The sequence below is a fragment of the Spermophilus citellus genome, assembly GCF_964194105.1.
Source record: "Spermophilus citellus genome assembly, chromosome: 7".
In the NCBI taxonomy this organism is placed as follows: Eukaryota; Metazoa; Chordata; class Mammalia; order Rodentia; family Sciuridae; genus Spermophilus; species Spermophilus citellus.
The window spans coordinates 107,729,433-107,739,832 of record NC_138188.1 but is presented as its reverse complement, the minus strand read 5'-3'; the positions used below and the strand labels follow the sequence as shown (position 1 = coordinate 107,739,832).

The 10,400-nt window shown below is 36.2% G+C and overlaps 1 protein-coding gene across 1 annotated transcript in view; it reads left to right on the top strand.

Moving 5' to 3' along the window:
- The window catches only part of HACD2 (3-hydroxyacyl-CoA dehydratase 2), a 98,414-nt gene that overhangs the window by 53,550 nt on the left and 34,464 nt on the right, over window positions 1–10,400 (top strand). The window lies entirely within an intron of this gene.

Here is a 10,400-nt window from a genome sequence, read left to right as displayed (position 1 = left end):
AATTAACAGTCTGGTCTAAAATACCTGGTGTTCTGTACACAATAAAATAATCAGATGGGAATTTGCTATTGGAATGCTAACTATAATACAGAGATTTGAATAAGTTGCCTGACTTATAATTGACTCACTATGCCCTCTTACAGAATGGCATGTGGTATTTTCATCATTTTTCAAAATGTGATACCCTTTTATGCTATCTTCAGAAAGGCTGGGGATATGTGTCATATGTTTGATGTCTGTATTTTGCTTTCAGTCAGACTTTTCAAGTGGAGACCCCCCAGTAAACGAGCATGTAAAAAACCTCTGACTGTTTGATGCAGTCCTCAAAAAGCCTATTCCCTTCAGAGGCTTCTGAGCTCCTTGAAACCAGCTTATTAGAGATTTTTTTTTTTTATGTGAGAACCTAAGTTAAATGGAAGCATAAGCTGCTAGTGGCAGAAGCTTTGACAGCTGACGGTAAAGAACATTGGTGAACTAGAATCTAGCATGGTAGTCAAAGCCATTTAATACATGAGAACATGGGTTAAAAAAAAAAAAAAAGCCAAGTACCTCCCCAAACAGGTGCACAGAACTTCTCTGTGTTCATTTAAGTATTTCTTTCATGGTGTTAATCTATTTTTCCTTATTTTCCCTAAGCCCAACTTCCTTCCTTGTATTATTATGTATTGTAATGTTTTTCCAGCATTTCTTCCCCCAAGTTTCCCTAATATCAGTGAGGAATCTAGTTTCACCCCAGACATTTTGAGAGTAAAAACAAAATAGCCTGCCAAAACCAGATACCTTTGAAGTCTCTTTTTTGTATTTTAATATAAAAATTGATCTCCCCCTAAAAATTTCAGGGAAAGTCAGTATTCCAGGATGCTCTGTGTGTAGCCTGTGATGGTGTCTTGAAAGTAGAATTGCATATGTAACGGTAAAATTCCCATGAAAAATGCCTTAAATTGCTCTTACATCACAGTGCAACTTAGTGTCATCTCTTGATAAGTCCAGTGTAGCTGCTTTTTCCTGCGAGGGTGGAAGTTTGAGTTCTTCCTTCTTTTGAATGCCATATGAAATAGTTGGCTCACAGTTTGGGCCTCTGTTATGTGGAACATTTTCTTTGAACAGTAGAATCACAGTTAATGTGCTGAGAGGCCAGGACCTGAGACCACTGTGCACTCTGCACACATTCACTTCATGAAGAGCTGTCCACACTAAATTTTGTTTCCTTTTCTCTTGGTGAGTTTGAATAAGTTGACTGCTGGTCGGATGACGTTGGGCTGGACCCTGCTACACATCTTTAGGGCATGCATGCCCCACTTTAAAAAGTACCTCTGTACTGTTTAAGAGACTGTTTTGTCACCCCAAGGGAAAAGACTTAATTCTAACTGCACGTTTATTACGATTGGTGACATATGAAGTATCACTGTACTTGCTTTCTTGGGTTTCTCCCTTTATATTCATTTCATTTTTGTAAAAATGAAGCATGAATGCACTTAGTAACACTATTCTTTTAGCACAAAGAAAATGCAGTGCCCTTTTACAGTTGAGTTCATGTTTTAGAAATGCCAGCCTCAAACAAATCCATAGAGCTTATCATATAAATACCATAATTTAGCCATTGACTTCAGTCTAAGACAAATTTCTTTTGTCAGAGCTTGATAACATAAGTGTGGTTATGTGAAATATATTGAAAATTGTTTTCCGGGGGCGTTTAGGTGCTGCAGCCTCAAGAAACATGGTCAGTTTTCAGTGTTCTGGGGGAAAAGAACAGAGAACTGCCCTCTGTGTGTTCTCTGAAGAAGCCTGCTGTGGTCAAGTGCTAGTGGTGTCAGTCTGCTCTGCCTCCTGCCTGACACTCCCACCCTTTCTTCACTTGGGCCAGGAACATTTTCTGTTTCCCTGAGATTATGTTGTATGCTAAGAGAAAGTATTTAAGAAAATTTCTCTGTTAAGATTGGAATTGGTTCAAATTCAGAATTGTGGTTTTGTTAGTGGTAAAGATTTGATTTCTTGCAAAGCATAATGATTTTTTAGTTGTGAAATTTTAATTCATATTCTTTTTTATATAAGGAGTTCATGTGATTTGGAAAAGTACAAGAAGTAAAACCATTTTAAGGCTGAGGGTGTAATTCAGTAGCAGAGCATTTGCGTAGTGTGCAGGAGGCCCTGGGTGTGATCCCCGCACAAGAAAAAAATTCTAAATTCTACCAGTAGATCAAATCTTTATTAATTTTACATAGACATCATTCCAGAGAACATTTTTTTGCATACGTATTAGCATGAGGAAGAAAAAGAAGATGGATGGAAGAATCAAGATGGAAAGCTTATATTATGAAGAAAAAAACATGATACTTTTCATGAAAAACATTGAGTTTATCAAAATACAGCTTTTTGTACCATAAGAAATATTATTTACAATAAGATTCCTCTAAGAAAAAGATCATAAAATTTAAAATTTAAATTATAGTTAGCTGTTTTTTGGTTTTATGCAATATCTGTAATTGTATTCTAGATATTTAAGCAATGCCTCTTAATTCTATTAAAGAAATTAGTATTGTCACACTTTCTTCTTCTACCTTCCCTGACTCTCATTTTTATATTACGTGATGAATTTACTATTGTGGTTCATAAGTATTTACATTATTTTTTGTGACCAGAATGGATTCAGCCTACTGTGGTCAGCCTACTGTGGGCCCTTTACCATAACTAACTAACTAACTAACTTTCTTTCTTTCCCTCCCTCCCTCCCTCCCCCCTCCCTCTTTCTTTCTTTCTTTCTTTCTTTCTTTCTTTCTTTCTTTCTTTCTTTCTTTCTTTCTTCTGTAAATGGACACAATATCTTTTTATGTATTTATTTTTGTGTGGTGCTGAGGATTGAACCCAGTGCCTCACATGTGTGTAGGAAGCACTCTACCACTGAGCTACAGCCCCAGTCCACCATGACTTCTTAATTCCTGAGTTTTTTATTTTGATTTATCTTATTTGAATGAATTTCTGACAGTATGTGTTTCTCAAGAAAGTCATATCAGTATTGTGTGCCAAATTTTTTTATATTGAGTGATGTCTTACCTTTTGCCTTGTTACACAAGGGTGACATTTTAGGTGGGTAAGATGCTCTTGAACATGTTTTCTTTCCCTCAGACCTTTGTAGAATCACTTCTTTGTCTTCTGACATTAGATGTTGCTCTGGAGAAGTCTGAAGCCAGGGTGATTTTCTTACCACTTTGTAGATAGTTTTTTTTGTTGTTGTTGTTGTTATTGTTTAGTCATTTAGGCATTTCTCTTTCAGTCATTCATGATCAATTGATGTTAGTTCTTTTGTTTCAAGGAAATTTCTTGGATCATTCCCTTGAATACTTCTTTCTGTTCCATTTATCGGAAGAACTTCAGGAGACACACACATACACACACACACACACATTCACACACACAGTTGGTACTTACTGGGAATGGAACCCAGGGCCTCATGCATGCTAGACATTTTTCCACTATTGAGCTACATTCCCAGTCTTTTTTAAATTTTCGTTGCCCAGACTGATCCCAAATTTGTGAACTTCCTGTCTCAGCCTGGAATTACCAGTGTGTGCCACCACATATAGCTTTAGGATATGTTTTAAAGGAAGAAAAGTAGATATAGAACAATGTGTATAAGGTGCTGCTTTCTAAAAATTAGAAAAAAGAATGTGTTTAAATACATCTATTACATTCACCTACGTATTATGAAATGATAGACAAGGAATTAATAATTGGTTTCTTTTCTTTGCATTTTTTAATACTTTTTGAATTTTAAACAATGGAGATGAGTTATGTATTTAAAAAACATGTGGCTGACTGGGTTTGTGGCTCATTGGTAGAGCACTTGCCTAGCATGTGTGAGGCACTAGGTTCAATTCTTAGCACCATATATAAACAAATAAAATAAAAGGTCTATCACTAAAAAATAAAATAAATAAAAGTAAAAAAACACATGGGCTCTTCTGTCTGTCCTGAGATTTGTTTAATTGCTGTGTCCTAGAATTCCTGTATCCATCCTCCAACTCGGTATGGGGCCCAGAGGCTTGGCATCGATGAGCTAGCGCCCAGGCGATCACGTCCCTGAGTTTATCATTGCTTTCAGGCTCTGTTTCTATTACACTCCAGGCAGAAACTTATGTTTCTCTCCAGATCTAGGCCCATTAACGAATATTGTCAGGATTTTATTGATTCATTAGTATTACTTTTTGGAGGAAGGTTTGTTGTACCTTGTGGGAGGAATTGGGCTATAATCAGTCCTCTTTTTTCTTGGCTAGCATTTTTTAAAATATATGGCATGGCATTAAGTTGTACCCATTCCTTTTTGGTTGCTGCCAATGATGTTGCTATTTAATGTTATTATTTTTGATTTTGTATATTGGTGTTTGGTTAGGGAGATTCTATGATCTGGTTTCATTTATTAACATTTACTTAATTCTTTAATTTCTGGAACTGACTTTGAGTCTCTTGCATTGCTTTGGTCTGGTCTTATTACCCATGTATTCCGTAATGTTTGGCTCCTCCCGTGACTGTGGACTCCTGCTCCACCTGAACACTGACCTGCTGTGTTCTCAGTCTTACCTTGTCTTTCCAATGTTTAACTTTCAACCTTGTCTTTGTCATATATGTGGCCAGTCTCCCGACCCCTCAAACCCAGTCCGTCTGAGGGAGGGCTGGGAAGGGAAGATTTCCAGGACTGCTCAGCTTTGTAGTACTTGGTGGTTTGGGGAGTCCTCAGAGCACCCTGATTCTGGGAAAGGCAGATTCCCTTTATACAAGCTTTTACTACACACACGCACAGCTGTTTCTTCATCTGCTTCACAAGTTCATTGCCCTTTCAACATAAATTCCCATGATTATTTCTCAAGTTATACCCTTGCCTTGCCAAAGATTTGCCCTGCTCACAGAGATCTCTTTCTGAAACCAAGATGTGATTATGCCATTTTCTTATTTACAAATATTTAGTATCCTCACTTTGCCTTTAAGAAAAACTCCTAAAGATAAGAGTTACTGAAGTACCTAGGTTACAGCCTGAGAATGTGAGCCCACGCAGGGCTTTGTCTTATTCACCATTCACCATTGTATCCCAGCTTGGTGGACAACACTTGGCACAGAATGGGTACTCCAAAAACATTTGTCAAATAAGATAATAAATAATAGGTGCCTCACAATCTTATTTGAGTGAATTTGATCTAATGAGTGCTTTCTGATAAGATTGCAGAATCTCTCTTTGTCATCTGAAAACACTGATTTAAGTAATCACCAACAAAAAATCTGCAGTTTGAGTTTTAACATGCTGGGCCATTATGTTTAAATGAGACATAATGGTATATAAATGCAAATACAGTGGATTGACTGAAAGAGAAAAGAAAGAGGACGTGGCCTGCCTTATCTATCTATAGTCCACATTCCTCAAGGATTTGTGTAACATGCGCACAGAATACAATAATGTAGTGTGCAAAACCTTTGGCTCACAGTTTTGTGGCTACAAAGTTGAAAAGGATAACTGAGTTATATAATTGTTATCATTGGTAAGGGGCAAACATTTCATAACATTAAGCTCTAAAACAAATTTTCCACCTGGGGCTTTATGAAAGGGGCAAATGGCAGGGTGGACATTGTATTTTATACCATTCCTCTAGCAAATAAGATAGTATATTTTTTAACATTTTCTCTCAAAATCCACCTGATAGTAACAGAAAGCCCAACTCCTGGCTGCCAATTCTATTCTGAGCTAAGATAATAGGGTTCATCTATGTGTCCTCCTACTGTTTGTCCAGCTTGAAGACAATGATGGACTTAGATCTTCCAGCCTTCCAGGGGTCTTCCTTATAGAAAGGCCCTTTCTTTCCAAGCAGGTGGCACACGCCTGTAATCCCAGTGGCTCGGGAGGCTGAGGCAAAAGGATTGCAAGTTCCAACTCCGTGAGACCCTGTCTCTAAATAAAATACAAAAAATAGAGCTGGGGATGTTGCTCAGGGTTCAAGTGCCCCTGAGTTCAATCCCTGGTACCAAAAAAAAAAAAGATGAAAGAAAGGCCCCTCCTCCTTGCTGGCCTTTTGACTGACTGGTTCAGTAAAGCAGTCATTTTGAGAGTGTGCTGTCAGACAAGGGCCTGAACTGTTTGCTGGGTGATAGGTGAGGTGGATGCATCTTCCAGAGAAACTAAGTGAGAGTTGATATGAACCACATCATTTGGGGGATTCAAGTTCCCTAGTTAGGGACTGCAAGGCCCAAGACATCTCAGCCACTGCATCAAACCAACAAGTGTTCATCAGCTTTTTAATCGTTAATTAATCTCTAAATTTACTGCCAAGGGTGTACATTCTTGTATATTGCTAGTGGGAGTATAAATTCCTAACAAACATTCTGGAAAGCAATTTGGTGATGTTTTTCAAGAGCCTTAAAGACATTCATACCATTTGACCTAGTACTTCTACTTCTGGGAAACGGTCCCAAAGAAATAATTCTTATTTTTTAAAAAAAGAATTCTGAAAATTCTTTAAAAATTCTGTTACTTGTACTATTTCATTCCTTCACTTATAATATGAAGAAATTGCAGGCAATTTAAATGTCCCACAAAAGGAGAATATATAAACAAGTATATATTCACTCAAAGGAATATCATGACTCACATTAAAGTAATTTGAAAAACAGAAAATTCTTAAAGCATTGAATGAGGAAAGCAAAAAAAGTATAAATAATAGTTGACCTGTGCTTTAAAATATAATTAAAGAAAAGAGTGGTGGGGACTATTACTAAAATAGTAAATCATTGTTTTTGGATACTAAAACTTGAATTTTTTAAAATTTTTGGTATCAGGAATTGAACCCAGGAATGCTTAACCACTGAAACACAATCCCCAGCCCTCTTTTTATTTTTTATTTTTTTTTATTTTGAGACAGGGTCTTGCTAAGTTTCTTAGGGCCATGCTAAGTTGCTGAGGCTGGCTTTGAACTTGGAATCCTCCTGCCTCAGTCTCCTGAGCACTGGGATTACCGTGTAAGCCATTGTGCCCAACTAAAACTTATTTTTAATAAGAACATTCTGATAATTTTTGTTTAGCATTTTTAAGAAAATTATCTAAAATTATCTATAAAAGAGATGCTTTACAATAGAGGAGAGATAATTAATAATCTGTGCTCACCTAAATTGCAGTACTCTGTTCCAGACCTTCCAGGTCACCCTGTTTAAAGTCAAACTAAGCATTCTGATTTTGACACCAGAAAAAACCATTGTTGTTCAGTTATTAGAAAAACTGTGCAGCTATTATAAATAAATGAATTGACATTTGGGCTTATTACCTAGTCTCCTGTGGTTTTGATTAGTATGAGTCAGTCTCCCAGAGCCTGGTTCTTGCTGGTGAGTGGGATAAAATCAGGTTTTCAAACTTGTAAATCTGAAGTCCAGCTCCTGGACTGCTCAATCCGAACCACAACACAGCAGCAACCCTTGGAGCGCCACTGCAAATAGCAACAGTCCAGCCTGTGGCTTTAGTGGCAAAAGAAGAAAGAACAAAAATGAAACGAAAAATCAGATTATTACGTGGTGAGCTGGTTTTTGAGTTAAAAAAAAAAAGGCAAAGCAGCAGTGGCAGCTAGAAATGGTGGTCTTTCCATATAGTAAATGCTTAGTAATTCATATAAACAACTTTTAATTCTTAGTCCTTTTTTCTTTTTTTTAACTTTTTCTTATTTGAAGTATGATCTGGCTAAGTATATTCACTAAATGTTTGACTCGCTAATTAGCTTCTTTAGCTGTATTACATAATTACATAACCAGGCATTGTACTTCACTCATACACTTATTTTTTTAATAACAGCTTTATTTAGATATAATTCACCCATTTAGAGTGTATAATTAGTTGTGCAACCATTACCACAATCAATTGTAGAACATTTTCATTACCCCCAAAAGAAATCCATTAGCAGTTGCTTCCCATTTGCCTCCGTACCTCCCAGCTCGGGGTAACTATTAATCTTTCAATCACTATAGATTTACCTATTCTGGATATATAAATTAAATCACAAAATAGGTACTGGCTTATATCACTGGCATATATCACTGGCTTCTTATTACTCAGCATAATGTCTTCAAGGTTCATTAATATTGTGGCATGAATCAGCACTTCATTTCTTTTTACTTATTCATTACTTTTTATTTATTTAATTCTAATCTTTTTTTTTATGGATGTGCCATATTTTATCCATTCATTATATTCATTTTTTTTATTTCTACTTTGAGGCTAATATGAATACCACTATGAACATACATGTACAAGTTTTTATGAAAAAATATATATTTTCATTTATACACATACCTTGAAGTAGAGTATGATGAGTCTATCAATAGCTTTTTTTGAGTGGCCATACCGTTTTACAATGCTACCAGCCACTTTTCCACATCATTGCCAACACTTGTTGTTATCTTTTTTATTATAACCATCCTATTATGTGTGAATATCTCATTTTGATTTGGATTTGGATCTCCCTGATAACTAATGATGTTCAAACATGTTTTCATGGGTTTATTGTTCATTTTTATGTCTTCTATGGAGAAATGCCCTTTCAAATTATTTGCCCATTTTTCAATTGGGTTATTTACTTGTCTTTTATTGTTGAATTATAAGACTTCTTTATATATCTTAATATAATTCCCTTATTGCATATGATTGCAAATATTTTCTCTCTATAGGTTGTCTCCACTTTACTGATGGTATTCTTTTAAGCATAAAAGTTACTTTTTATGAAGTCCAATTTATTTATTTTTCCTTGTGTTTTTGGTGTCATATCTAATAAAAGCTATTTTATTCAAAGCCACAAGATTTACACCTATGCTTTCTACTAAGATTTTTATAGTTTTAGCTGTTACATTCAGTTCTTTGATCCATTTTGAGTTAGTATTAATACATGCTGGGGAAGTGGTTCAGTCCCCCCACTCTTTTTCTTTTTACATGTGGCTATTTGTTCCAACATCATTTGTTGAAAAGACAGTAATTTTTCTATTGAATTGTTTTGGCATCCTTACTGAAAATCGAGTGCCGGGCATGGTAGCACACATTGATAATCCCAGCTACTGAAGAGGCTGAGAAAAGAGGATTGCAAGTTCAAGGCTGGCCTGGGCAATTTAGTGAGATACTGTCTCCAAAAAAAAAAAAAAAAAAAAAAAAGGCTAGGGATGGTAAAGCACCCCTGGGTTCAATCCCCACTATAAGTCAACTGACCATAATGCATGGGTTTATTTCTGGAGTCTCAGTTCTATGCCTTTTATCTATATATCACTACATTTAAACTTTTTTATTCTTTTTATTCTACAAAGATATATTGGGCACCCCTGTATACCAGGCATTGAGCTTGACATATTCATATTGTTTGCTTCTGGAAAACAAACTATTCCTCTTCAAAGCCCAAGTTTTCTTTAATAAATTCATTTTAGAGTTAATGAGAGATAAAATGATTTGTGCCAACCCATAGAGGCATTTATAGATCTGATTTATACCTGGTCTCTGGGCAAGTTGTAGTTTGTCTAACTATAAAAATGTTCAGAAGTCTGAGTGCATAGAGAGGCTTGGAAGAATGAAAATTGGTCTAGAATAGTTCAGTGACTGAGGAAGATGAAGTTAGTCTTAAAGTGGAAGGAGGACCTGCAGCCAGGCTGAGGGCTCCAACAGGTGTGGAGTTACCCGTATTCAACTTGAAAGGTTCAGGAAGTTGGTAAGCATAGCTGTGGTGGTAGTGAGTCCAGAAACAGAAGGGCCGATGGATTGAAAAACCTGTAACTCTACTAACTCCTTATCAGTGTAAAGTTATAAGGAGAAAAGAATGTTTAGAGAAAAAATGACTTATTGCTGGGTTTAAGATAAATGAAGGGAGACAAAAATTCTATATAATGATGGTAGTTCGTCTTTATTTAATAGGGATTATGGTTGTAGCAATTGAAGGGATAGGCCAAGCCAAAGAAATGTAAGCTTAGCAGAATTTGGTGATTATCTGAAATAAAGATGTTCCAGTGCTATAAATTGAGGACATTGGGAGAATAATTGTATCCATTCTTGTAATGGACAAGGTAAGAAGAAACAGTTTTAAAGATAAAGATCTGTAGCCAGTGCGTGGGTACATGAAGCTAGGGAGGCTGAGGCAGGAGGATCACAAGTTCAAAGCTAGCCTTAGCAATGGTGAGGTGCTAAGCAACTCAGTGAGACCCTGTCTCTAAATAAAATACAAAATAGGGCTGGGGATATGGCTCAGTAGTTGAGTGTCTCTGAGTTCAATCCCCAGCACCAAAAAAAAAAAAAAAAAAAGATAATGATCTCTGATTTTGCTATGCTGATTGGCAAAACATACAAGTAGATAAAAGGTACTCAACCATTAAAGAGTGTATCATTGCTAATATCCAGGAGCTTTCAA